The sequence below is a fragment of the Castor canadensis genome, chromosome 12 (genome assembly GCF_047511655.1).
Source record: "Castor canadensis chromosome 12, mCasCan1.hap1v2, whole genome shotgun sequence".
NCBI classification, from domain to species: domain Eukaryota; kingdom Metazoa; phylum Chordata; class Mammalia; order Rodentia; family Castoridae; genus Castor; species Castor canadensis.
The window spans coordinates 37,007,977-37,020,925 of record NC_133397.1 but is presented as its reverse complement, the minus strand read 5'-3'; positions in this window follow the sequence as shown (position 1 = coordinate 37,020,925).

Here is a 12,949-nt window from a genome sequence, read left to right as displayed (position 1 = left end):
GTGAGAAGGAAGGAAGCAAGCACAGAAAGCCACTCAGTTGTAAACACTAGCCATATTTTATAGAAAGGGAAGGATAATTCAGAAGGAATCTGAAACCAAGAGCCCAGAGAACAGAGCCCAAGAGCCATGGAGAGTCAGTCCTAGGCAGTAGCAGTGAGCCCTAACCCAGAAGTGGGCAATGTGTGCCTGGAGGAATTTCAAAATTGCTGTAGTCCAGTTGACTGCCGTGTGCCTTCTTGTCTCCCTTTTGAATGGCAGTGCTTATGATGGCTGCCTGTTCTGACCCCGTCATTGTGCGGGTGTGTAAGGAGCAGGTGACTTGTTCCTTTAGTTCACAAGTCTTTAGGTAATGATGAATAGGAGCAGGTTGCTGTGCCTGAGGAGTTGCGTCTGAGAAAGCTCCTCCACACCAGGATGATTTAGATGATGGGATTCCAGACCTCTGGCCTCACCTGATGCTGGATCAGAGGAGACTTTGGGAATCATTAAAAAGGGGTCTTCAGGGTGGCCTGGAATTTGCAAGGTAGCCCAGGCCGGCCTCAAACTTGCAATCTTCTGCTTCAGCCTCCTGAGTGATGGGATCATTGGCAAACGGCTTGAATTTAACAACACATTTCCTGTTGAGAAATGGAAATGATGTTCCCACCCCTGTACCTGGGCAGCCAGTTGTAACTACCTCAACAAATAGAATATGGTAGAAAATGACCCTGCCAAACTCCAAAGCTGACTTAGAGAAGGAGGTGCAGGTTCTGTATTGCTGCCTTCCTCTCTCAAGATCCATGAGAGAGGATCTTTGGATTCCTGAGTTTCCAGGTAAAAGTCCAGGTACTCTGGGGCTGCTATGTTGGAAAGCTCATGTGGAAAGTCTGCACAGAGACAGGCCCAAGGAACCCTAGCTGTTCCAGCCCCTACCTGCTCATGGCCCAGGTGCCAAACATGTGTGTGAAGAAGTCTCTGAGGCAACCTAGCCTCAGTCACAGTCTAACTACAGGAGACCCCAAGCTAGAACTTCCCAGTTGACGACAGTAACCATGAATGGTAAAAAATGGTCCTTGTTGTGTTAAGCCACTAAGCTTTGGGTGGCTTCTTGTTCAGCATCAGCAGAAGTTTCCTCATCTATAAAACAGGGCCAATGACCAGGCCTACCTCAGAGGGCAAATGAGCAAGGAGTCAATGAGTTTATAAGGTTTGTAAAACACTAAGCCAAATGTCTGGAATGTAGTAAACCAATGAATGTTGCTTACCCTTGACAGAGCTTCTGATTGGCTGTTATCCTGTGACTCAAACAAAAGTGGCATTTAGTTTAAGTACACTGTATTTAAGAAGGAATTTAACTGTGTGCCCGAAAGTGAATATTTGTTAAAGAAATGAAAAAAAAAAAAAGAACTTTATTATTTGGGGAGCTAGTATCCAAAGATGGCTCCTGATGAGCCATGCCTCCTGATTCTTGCTCCATTGTAGAGCTCCCCTTCCACACCCACCCACTGAACCGGTCTGGGCCTGTGACTCACCTTACCAAACAGAACATGGTCAGGCATCTGAGCTTTAATAAGGCATGGTGGCCTCTACTTTTGAACTTTGGGGAGCCCTGGACTGTTGTGTGAGTCTGGTTATCCTCCTGGAAAAATCCACATGAAGGGGAGAACTGGAAAAGCCATGTGGGGAAGAAGAGGCCCTGAGAGTATGTGGAGAGAGAAAACCCCAGCAATCTTTGAGAAATGGCTGAGTCTAACCTTTCAGTGTCCTTGTGGGGGTGTCAGATTCTTAGTCTGTCATATTGAATCAGTCAGCCTAGCCAAGCTCTTAGGTAGCTTCTGTCCCAACTGTCATCAGGCTACAGCAGCATGAGAGAACCCCCAAGGAGATCAGTAGAAGAACTGCCAGTCAGCAAAAAAAATCTCCAGAGATACAAAATCTCAAGAGATAATGAATGTTTGTGTTTTATTTTAAGCCAGTGCAGTGCTGGAGGATGGCTCAAATTAGAACACCTCTCTAGCAAGCACAAGGCCTTGAGTTCCAATCCCAGTACCACCAAAACAACAAAAAAAAAAGTGTTGAAAACTTAAGCCATTGCATTTTGGGGTGATTCATTACATAGCAGTTGATTACCAAAAAGTAAGTGCCTGAGACAGGGCCTAGCGAAGAGCAGGTATTCAATAAATATTGCATTCTTTTCTTCCCATACCTTCTCCTAGGTCTGGTGTTCCTGAGATGCATTCTCACACCACTCCAAGTCCCCTGTGGAATAGGAGGTAAAGTAAAATGGGGGCTCCTATTAAGCTTCTGGATGCACCAAAGCCTGAATGAAAGTTTCCTTGGTGAGGAAATCCCACACTAGAGCAGCGTTTTCCTACTTCTTGTTGTAAGGGGAGCAGGTCTCCTTATATCCATAAGGAGATGAGAGAAGAATCAACTTTGGACCTGATCTGTCCTGGGTTTGATCAGCTCCTCCATGTCCTGATTGTGTGGCAAAGAACTGCTGATCTAACCATCTTCCTTATCAGTGAAATGGGCTTGACAGCAAGGCTTCAGTGCAATAAGAGCACGTCCCAGCCTCGCTATAGCACCTGGCACACATTAGGCACCTGAGGACTGTTAGTGTGCCTGCGACATGGTATGTCTCGTAGACATGATGTGTGCAAAATCAGCCAGTACAAGAGTACATATGATTTGCAATTTCATGTTAATGTAGTTCAAAAAGAGACAAAAATATGATGGGGAGAGAAATTTATAAGTGTGGTTACTGGAGGAGGATAAGTAATGCCCAGGAAGGGGTTCCAGGGAACCTTCTGGGTGTTGAAAATGCTGTGTATTTCTTGCAGGTGGGGTGTACGTATCTAACAGTTCTTGGAGCCGTACAGTCAAGATGTGATGCTTTACCATGTGTTTTCTATCTCCCTAAAGAAGTTGAAAGTGTGTTGGTGCAGCCTTCCTTCATGCAGTAGTGAGCTTTAGGAATTCCCAACTGTGGACTTTTTGCTGCTCATGGGACTATCCTGCACCCCTCATCCCTAGGGCAGGTGTGGGTAACCATATTGTCCTGCTTACCTGAACTGGCAGGCACTGCCAGGCTTGGCCTGGGGCTGCGCGTGCTTACTTCTGCTAGTGAGGGGGCAGAATGACCAGGCAGTTGGGGCCCTGGCTGCACCCCCAGGACTGGTGAGCACACAGTGTCGGTGTTGATGGAGCCTGGTTCCTGGAAGGAGAATGGGAGGGAGGGGCACTAAGGGCCTGCTTTGAGCCTGGAGCCTGTGTCCCCATCCCTCAGGGTTTCCCTGCTCTATCCTTCGGCCTGCAGCTGTGGTTACATGTTTTACTCAGAACACTTCACGCTTCGCAGAAAGCCGTCTCCGCATTCCAGGGCGGTTAGTCATTTTCTCTCTCCCAGCTTCAGGGCTGGGATTAGAACATTCTTCAAACCACACTGTCCTCGGCTGGACTCCCAAGAGGAAGTGGGTGGGCCCCTGCGGGAGAGAACACAGGCCTGAATTCAGGGATCAAGGCTGGCCCAAGTAAACCCCTGGAGATCAGCTGAGGGAGGCCCAGGTAGGGCGAGGGGCAGAAGTGTGTGGGGTGGTGGCTCTTGCCCTCCCCAGCCATGGGCCAGGGGCATGCTGATTGTCTGGTGTGCAGATCCGTGCAGGTGTGCGAGATGTGCGATGAGGACAGCACAGGCTCAGTGGTGGCATTTCATGGCAAGGGACCACACACTCAGTGTAGTTTGTCACTGTCCCCAGGCTGAGGGGAAAAGAGGCCTGGGCTTCACTTGCTGAAAGTATGGTGACATATGCTCAGATTTGGGGCATGGAGAGGAGCAGGTTAGCAAAGGGACCCACAGAGGCATGAGACAAGAGAAACCACAAGTACTTGTTAGGGTCTACCACACTCCTGGCACAAGGCCAGGTGTTGGGAGTAGAGCAGGGTGCAAGACAGACTCCATCTCGACCATCGTGACAGAGCCTGGGAAACGAGACCTGACAGGTGCCCTCTGGGAGAGAGCAGTTAAAGGCAGAGGATGCTGATAGAGGCAAGAGGTCAGTGGGAAAGGACTGGGCAAGTCAAATGGTGTAGCGTTGAAAGAGCATGAAGGAAGGGCAGAGCCCAGGCAGGGACCTGGTGGTGTGGTGTGATGGACAGGAGCAAAGTCCAGGGGTATTGAGATAGGGCTCCCTTTTTAGGACATGAAAAGCCAGAGGTGGGCTCAAAAGGAGGAGGAGAGAAAGGGGCAAGGGTCAGAAGCAGCTCCCAGTCCAGTGACACCCTCTCCTCTGAGCTCCTGTGGCAGAAAGAAGAAAGCCCATGGGAAGAGTTCAAGTCCAGCACAGTACAAAGGGCAAAGTGCTTTCGCCCTCCACGTTAGGTAGAATTCTAACTAGGGCTCCCAAGATTTCCCACCCTGGTCCCTGAGTAGGATGAAATATCAGCCCCATAGTTCTGGAACATTATATGGGCAATGGGATTTCAAAGACATAGTTAAGGTGACTGTGAGCTCATGAAAGGGAGGTGACCTGGCAGATGGGCCCAATCTCATCCCATGAGCCTTGAAAAAGCAGAGGGGTTGGTGGCAGGACAGGAAGTCACTGATTTCAAGCATGGGAATTTGATGTACCTTTGATGACTTGAAGATGGAGGGGACCACATGGAAAGCTTCTAGGAGCTGCCAGTCAGCAGAGAAGCAGTGGACATGAACCCTACAGCCACTGGAGGAGAATTCTGCCACTACTGAATATACTGGGGAGCAGAATCTCTCCCAGAGCTTCTAGAAATGAGCCCATCCAGCTGACTCCTTGATTTTTGGTCCAGAGAATCCAGCTGGATTTCTGACCTGCAGGACCATTAAAGTATTGTTTTAAGTTGCTAGCTTTGTGGCAATTTGGCTCTCAGTTTGGCAATAGAAAATGAATACTCTCTACTTTTCCACTGAACCCTGAGAAGGGTTATGGGAGGGTCTGATGACTCCCCATCATGCAGGTAGGGTGGGAGAGGTGAAGTCAGTTTGCAGGTGTCCAGTCAGGGCTCCATAGACCTGAGGCCCAGCTGTTTCCAGGGCTGTTTGCATCACAAATGCTTCTCCCCCACCCAAACAGCCACAAATGAACCACAGACACTGGGCTTCGGCCAAGAGTGCCTGTCTTTCCACACCCCCCACTTGGGGGGGAGGCTTCATCTCACATTCCCTCTTTTAAGAACCACCCCACAGCTGCTCCCACACCACAGCCTGTAGGGTGCAAAACTGCCCGAGCCCTGCCACCTCCCTGGGGGGAAGAGCAGCACTCTGAACAGAAACAAGAGAAGGGCAGTGACCTCAGCCTCCCCCTACTCTCAGATGACAAGTCTGGGCTCTGTTAAAGCAAGAGAGGAATTGGGATCCAAGGGACAGTAAAGTTCATCCCTCCCTTAGCCCAGCCAAGAGCATTCTCTGACTTGTTGGGATGGGGACATTTCAAATTGTACACTTGCTTCCTTGCAAGGAGGAAGGTTATGCCTCTGCTTTACTGATTCAAAAGCCCTAATGAAGGTTTTCTCATTCCCACATAAGGTCTTTGCTCAAAATCTCTAATTCTCCCCAGATGGTGGCTGGTTTTCTCTCCTTAGGCCCTGGCAGTGTGGAGCTTCTGAAAGTAGGAGGGGTTGTATCTGCCAGGCCTGAGACCTCAGTTCTGCCACTTACATCCGGGACACCTGAGGGGTGGGTAACCTTCCCGAGTCTCAGTTTCTTCAGATGAAGTTTCTAAGATGCATGAGTCAATAAACACATATAAGGTACCTGGCTGGCAAGAAGGGAGCACTCAATATTGCTGTCCTTATCTGCCTGCCTTACCACAACATAAGATCTTCCTTGGGTTTTCGTTTTTGTTTTGAGGCAGGGTTTCAGTATGTAGCCCCAGGATGGGACAGCCCAGCTGTCCTCAAACTCTCGATCCTCCTGCCTCAGCTTCCTGAGTGATGGGATGACAGGCGTGCTCCAGCATGCCCAAGAGAATTGTTTTTTGACAAGCAGAAAATAATTTTCGTTCTCATGACAGGCGTTCCTGGTCAGCCAACAGAAAAAGTCTTCAGTCAGCAAAGTCTGCCATCGTGCTCCTCCCTCCCAAAGCCACTTCCTCCATCTGTAGCCCAGTTTCTTCTTTCAGCCCCTCCCTGGCTAGATCCCTGGGGGTGGACATAGGAGTCCCTGGAAGATTCAGTTCTGTATTTGTGAGAGAGGGTCACTCAGGGCTAATGAGTGGCATCCCAGGCCCTGGGACTTGCAGGCCTGTGTGACATTCCCCCACGCAGGGAAGTGGTATCTGTCTGGAGGACCCATGAGCTATGCTGAGCAGGCTTCGCTCCTGCCTGGGTCTCTCTTGACTGCTGTTTGCAACTTTGGAGGTTTGATCTAAATGTTCTCAGAGGTAGCTTTTGCTGCCAAGATCTCTCTGGAGGGAAATCTGCTTGATTTAAATTTCTCAGAGTTCCTAAGGTGAAGGCTGGGATGGGCAGGTCCTGGGGACAGAGTTTGGGGGAGTTGTCCTTTGTTTGGGGGATGAAGTGGAGAGGAGTTTGAGAGGAAGATGACAGGATAGGGGTGTGGGTGGCTGGGTTTTCTCTGCTGTTACCTGAGGAGTAGGGGGAGACTCTGGGGATCCGGAGCAAAGCTGGGTCCTCCTGGGGTTCCTTCAAGGGCAGAAGCTAAAGGGGTATCTGTGAAGTGGGGGCCCTACTTGGGCTGGGACTTTGAGGCCTGGGCCAAGCACTGCCCTCAGTTGCCTCTCCCCTCCTCCCTGGGGTTATGGGCCCAAAGCTGAGCCAAGCATAAAACAGACAGCCTCTCTCTGCCTCTCTGTTCCCACCCCCATCCTGCCGGAGTCTGGTTTTCATCACCCATTAATCACTGACACTTCCCACAGTCTGTGTCTGTCTATCCGCACTTACCAACCCCCTGGACCCTGGGGGGATGGATAGACAGGCAGATGGTCTCTGACTTGGGGAAACTTCGGGTCACATTGGGGGCTGCTCCCTACTCCAGGCAGGGGAGAGACACACTTCCTGGACTTGTTAGAGGTCACCCCACCCCCAGTCTGGGCTGAAGCTGCCAGCCCAGCCCACCTTATCCTGGCAGCAGGCGACAGGGGCCATTAGCTGTCCTGTTCACCAGGAAGGAAATGGGTTGGAGGACTGAGGAATTCTAATTAAGCTTCCCAGCTGGCAGGCCGGCTGGCGGGTGAGAGCTGGCACCTCCATCCCTGCTAGAGTTGGTGCCAGCCCTGTCCAGCCTGGCCAGCTTGATGCCCACCTGCTGCTGTGGGAATCCCATTGTGGGCTGCCTTGCAAAGTCCCCTGAAGATTCCCAGGAGTCATGATTTTCCTTTCATTCCTGTCCCTACCCTCTCCTTCTCCTTCTCCTTCTCCTTCTGCCTACCATGACTTCTATGAAGGAGACCAGGTGTCCATCCAGAACTGAGCTGGTTTTTGCCTGTTGCTGTATCAATTTTGAGCTACTCACAACCTCTCTGGGCCTCAGTTTCCTTGACTGTAAAGTGGTATGCTAATTCCAGTTCATCTACATCTCTTAGATTAGCTTCCTACTATTACTAATTAGAATAACTACCCCTTATTGAGTGTCTTCTTGGTATAAAATATGATGTGTAACTGGTTAGAAAGAGTACAAGGTACCCTAGGAAGAGTGCCTAGGGTCATTGTCACTGACATCACCATTTCAGGGCCATGGCATCACTGAATTGAATGGCAGAATTTGTCTTTTGGACTTCCCTGCCTTTTGTATATACTTTACCCTATTGTCCGCAGGTACCAGGACCTAGGTACCTTGCTGACCTAGGTCTCTTCTGTTTTTCAATAGGATTTGTCTTTTAATATAGGAAGATACAGAAAGCAATGTTTAGCAGAGTGCTGGAGGCTCACACCTGTAATCCTAGCTACTTAGGAGGCAGAGATCAGGAAGATCGCAGTTCAAAGCCAGCCCTGGGCAAATAGTTCTCAAGACCCTATTTTGAAAATATCCAACCCAAAAAGGGCTGGTGGAGTGGCTTAAGTGGCAGAGCATCTACCTAGCAAGTATGAAGCTCCAAGGTCAAACCCAGTACTGAAAAAAAGAAAGCAATGTTTGCCTGAAAGGCATGAGGTTCTAGGCTGGAGGACAAGTTTTATTTCAAAGGTTGCCAGCTGATCTTGCATGGAGGGGAAACTCCAATCACTACATTGGAATTTTTCCCCTCCCAGCACTGAACTTGACCCTGGTCTCAAATGGCCTCTATGAGAGATAGGAGGACAGTGGCCTTTGTGGCATGGGAAGGGCACCAGTTAGGGCAGTTAAGAGGACCATTTTTGGAGTGTGATAGTCTTGGGTTTGAATCCCAACTTTATTGTTTGCAGACTGGGTGACCTTGGTGTCTGTTTCTTCATCTATAAAATGGTATCATACCTACCCAGTTGGGCTGTTGAGGATTAAGTGATATAATATGACTAAAGTACCTAACCGGCAGCGGGGGGGTGCTCATACATGGTATTTATCAGTGCTGGGGAGCCCCTAGGTTTTATGGTTCCTATGGCCCAATGCTCACTTAAGGCAACAGCTGAAAACTTGCAGTACAATGCAGGACTGGCAGTGGAGATCACAGTGGAGAGTCAGAACAGACACTGAATACCTAAAAATGATACCAGGGGGTGCTCTTTCCTCCTGACCCAGTTCTCTGTGTTGCCCCATAGCTGTGTCCCTAGAACCCAGGAGTCTCCAGCTCTGGCTACACCCTAGCCCTTCCCCAGAAGCTGTCCTCACAGCTTCCTGTTGGCGGTCTGCCCTGGTGAGTGGAAGCAGCTTCACAGAGAATCAGAAGACGACATGGATCCCCATGCCACAAAAGATTGTAAGAACTCCAGCAGGTGTGGAGCCCCTCAGAGGGCAAAGCCTGCCAGAACCAGGATCCTGAAGTCATGGGACTCCTTCCCCCAAACCCAGCATACACATGTGCATATCATTGCATAGTGGTTTGCATATATTTGCATCCAAGTCCACATCCACCCCCTCATACTGTTCCTTTTTCCACCTCTACTAAAACTAAATGTTTAGGTTGTAGTGTTGAAGCCAAATCCCATTCATTTCAAATGTGTTTTGATGACCTAATATCTGACCAGCCTGGATCAGGGGCTGTCAGGGAGATGGAAGATGAGGACAATAGAGCCCTTGCTCTTAGGGAAAAGTTCTTGGCTGAGATCTAGGGAAGGCTATCAGATGGAGTTTAAAGCATGAGGTGCATGTGACAGTGTTTGGAGCAGGAACTCAGAGTGGGCTGGAGAAGCAGGGGCGGTGAGCTCCAGGGTCCCTAGCACAGGGTTCACACGTGCTAGCCACTATGTTGGAGAAAAGGCCAGTGACGTCAGTCCCCTGGGTCCCATGCACCTCTTTGGCAACCATAGTTACCTTCCCCTGTACTCTCAGCCTGCTCTTAGTCTTCTCAGATTGGGCCAAGTGTTAGGGCCTTGGGTGAGCTAGTTGGCTAGGAGAACCCTGACTGCCCTCTCCAATGCCACCCCATTCGGATGGGGAATGGAAGTGCAGAGGGGCTAGTAACATGCTCAGGAGTCCATGCAGGACAGGGAGGAGCTGGGATATAAGCACAGGCAGCCTGACTCCTTGACCTGTGCCCTTGGACACCATGCTGTACAGTTTGTTGTGAGAGGACCAGCTACGCTGTGCTTCAGGGCAGGAGTTAACAGTCAGGGGCTAGTGGGGCCAGCTCTGGGGTCCAACAACCTGGATTCGAGTCCTATCTCCACCAATTATCAGCTGTGTGACTCTAGGGACGCCACCTGATTTCTCTACTGAGGTTTCCTCACCTGTGGAGTGAGCGAAGAGGGGCATTACCTGGGGGAAACTGTTTCACCTGGCTCTGTAGTTTGTCTGTGCTAGGCGGGGCTGGGAAGGGGGCAGTGAGAATGGCAAGCTTGTGAGGAGACCTGCCTGGCTGGAGCAGGAACTGCCCAGGAAAGGGGAAGGGGACAAGGCTGGGCCTGGAACATGGAGTCCCATTGCTCTGCGGTTGGTTCCCATGTCCTCCATCATTTCAGGAAGGAAGACATAGAAGATATGTACAAAGCCTCCTACAGCTTGGCAGGCTTTCTTCACTGGACTTGGCTGGTCACTCATACAGAGGCTGGGGGCCTTGTGATTCTGCCCCCAGGGGTAGATCTCAAATGCCACTAGCTACCCATGACCAGCCTTCAGGACCAGCAACAGGATGGGATTTGAAGTTGCCTGTCATGACTCTTGAAAGCAATGCCTAGAGTTCCCTTTCACTTTCTCTGGATTGTTTTTTTGTTTGTTTGTTTTTGTTTTTAATGACCAAGAAGGATAGGGACTTGATATCTCCACATTATTTTGGAAGGGTAATCAGCCTCCACAGTCAAGGCAGGAGAGTTCAGGGACAGCTTGGGAAGACTGGGGTATCCATGGAGGGGTTAGGAGGTACTGAATGGGAGCAGGGCAGAATGAGGAGTGAGTAAAGTATGGAAATAATCAGAGAACCCTATTGTAAGAAAACATAGCATGCATGGGAGACGCACACCTAGACATGCATTCTTGCCTTTCACAAGCCCACAGACATGTTCAAGTGGACCAGAGAAGGTGAGCCAGCATGGAGTTTTCTGGAATATTCTCTAAGGAGAGACTTTGTCCAGGAATCTGGACTAAAGCAAGATTACATCCTTTACACTTTTTACTTGAGCACATTTAGGCAGATTGAGTTTGCCTGTTAATTGGAGCTAGGAGACACTTGAGGCTCAGTCTTTCTTTGCTCCACAGCTGTGGGCAGGGAAGAAAGATGGGACAGATAGTGTATTCCATGATCTGTTTCTACTTTGGGTTCTAATCCCAAGGCAGCAATCCTGGGCAGGAGTCACACAGAAGGAGTGTATGGCTCATTGGGGTAAATGGAGAGCCAGGTCCCTGCCCTGCCCTTCCTAGCAGCCTCTCCTTGGTCAAGTCACTCAGCCTGTCTGCGGAGAATGTTCTGGGCTTTCTCTTTCCCGTTATCATCTTCACTCTGTTCTTGTTCCCTGGTCTTACTGCCCCAAGCTACCCCTCTTTCTGCATAGGTTTGGTCCTATATGACTTGGGTCCCTCCCCCAGTACTGTTAACATGCAAGAGTCCATGAAGCTTAAGTGCAGAGTTAGATGGATTGCCACCAATGTGTCTACCACTGTGTAACCACAGAGCAAGGCATCAAACACTGAAGCTCCCCAAGTACTCCTCCCCAGCGAATGCCACCCCTGGAGGTGACTACTAGTCTGACTTTCACTTCTATAGATTCTTGATTTGCAGAAAATTGTATCAGATGATCTCTTTGTGTCTGATTTATCTTACTCAACATAATGCCTGGGGGACCCACTCATGCTGTTGTGTATAGCTAATAATCTTCGTTGTTTTGATGACTGTGTAGTGTTCCAGCATATGAACACACCACACTTGGTTTAACCATTCTCCTGTGTTTGGGCATTTGGATTGCTCCAGTCTGAGGTGCCATGATTAAGGCATTCCTGTGCCTGCCTATTCATGGACACATGCATTCAGTTCTCTTGGGTTGGCAACTCAGAACGAAATTGCTGGGCAACGTGGAGTTTTAAGAGGTCATAGTCTTTCCTTCTGACTGGTTAGGCTTTGGAGTAGAACGATGTGAGTGAAACAAGTCCCTCCTCTCAGGCCCTATCAGGTGGAACTTCTTGGGACAGTTAAGCAGCTGGTATTAGATACTGAATACATGCCCTAGAATACTTGCATCTTTAAGGAGTCACTCAGCAAGGCCAGAAATGCTACAGGGGGAGTCGAGGGCTCTTTTTTTGTATTTCCCTGGCTGTAATGAGGGCTAAAAGAGGATGGGGCCTTTTGCAGGGAGGCAGAAAGGATGCAGTTGCCCAAGATGCTGGAGGCAGCTGGAGCTATATGAAGTCATATAGTTAGTATGTGTGCATACTAACCTCAGCTGAGGTGAGTCTCCCTTCTGCCACAGCAGCTTTCCCTCTCTATGGGGGCAGCACTTAGGGACAGTCAGGGGTCCTGGTTGGTGCTCCTCCCCTGCCCAGCTACCAGCCTTGCCTCTGGCCCAATCTTCTCCAAGGGAAACATTTAGGCCTTGGACAGCCTGAGTCATGGCAGTGGTCTGGAGGAGAGAGAGCTGGAGGGGAGGGATGGAGGGAGGAAAGGAGAAAAGGAGAGTGGGGGGAGAATGGTATTGCCCAAGCCCCCATGCCAGGACCTGCCTGTGAGCCAGCCGTGGGTAAGTGGGGGCAGGCTCCAGAAAGCATTCCTGGAAAACAGTTTGCCCTTAGTAACCCTCTTAGGCTTTCTTAGCACGATCAGAGAATTCAGTCTTAGGTTGGCAATGCCCGGGATGGCTTTGAGCATGTGGTGAGACCAGAGCAGGTCAGGGGAAATGCTGCCTGGCCTCCTGACAGCTGACAGTGGATGTCTCCACTGGAAGGTTCTGGACAGTACATTTTCAACTAATAACAGCTGAAGTTCATGGTGTGAAGACTTCAGGCTGTGGAATTAAGGATTCTGAGACTTTGTTCCTGGAAGGAAGAGAGGCTGGGTATGCATGCATGTACATGTGTATCTGAGTAATAAAGTCTCTGTGTGCATAAGCATCTATTACTTAGCCATTTGTTCATTCATTCTGCAAATATTTACTAATTGCCTCTTATGTACCTGGAGATTCCACAGTGAATAAAAGAGACAAAGTTCCTTCCCACAAAGGAGCTTATTATACCCAAACTCATGTCTCCACATGACACATGCACACCTGAAGATATGTACATGCTAGAACATGTGCTGCTCTATGTGTGTATGCAAGGTGTGTATGTATGTGTGTCTGTCTGAAAAGGGATCCAGATATCTGAGTTTCTCATGCACAGACATGTGCATGTCTGTGTGTGTGTGTGTGTGTGAGTGAAGGG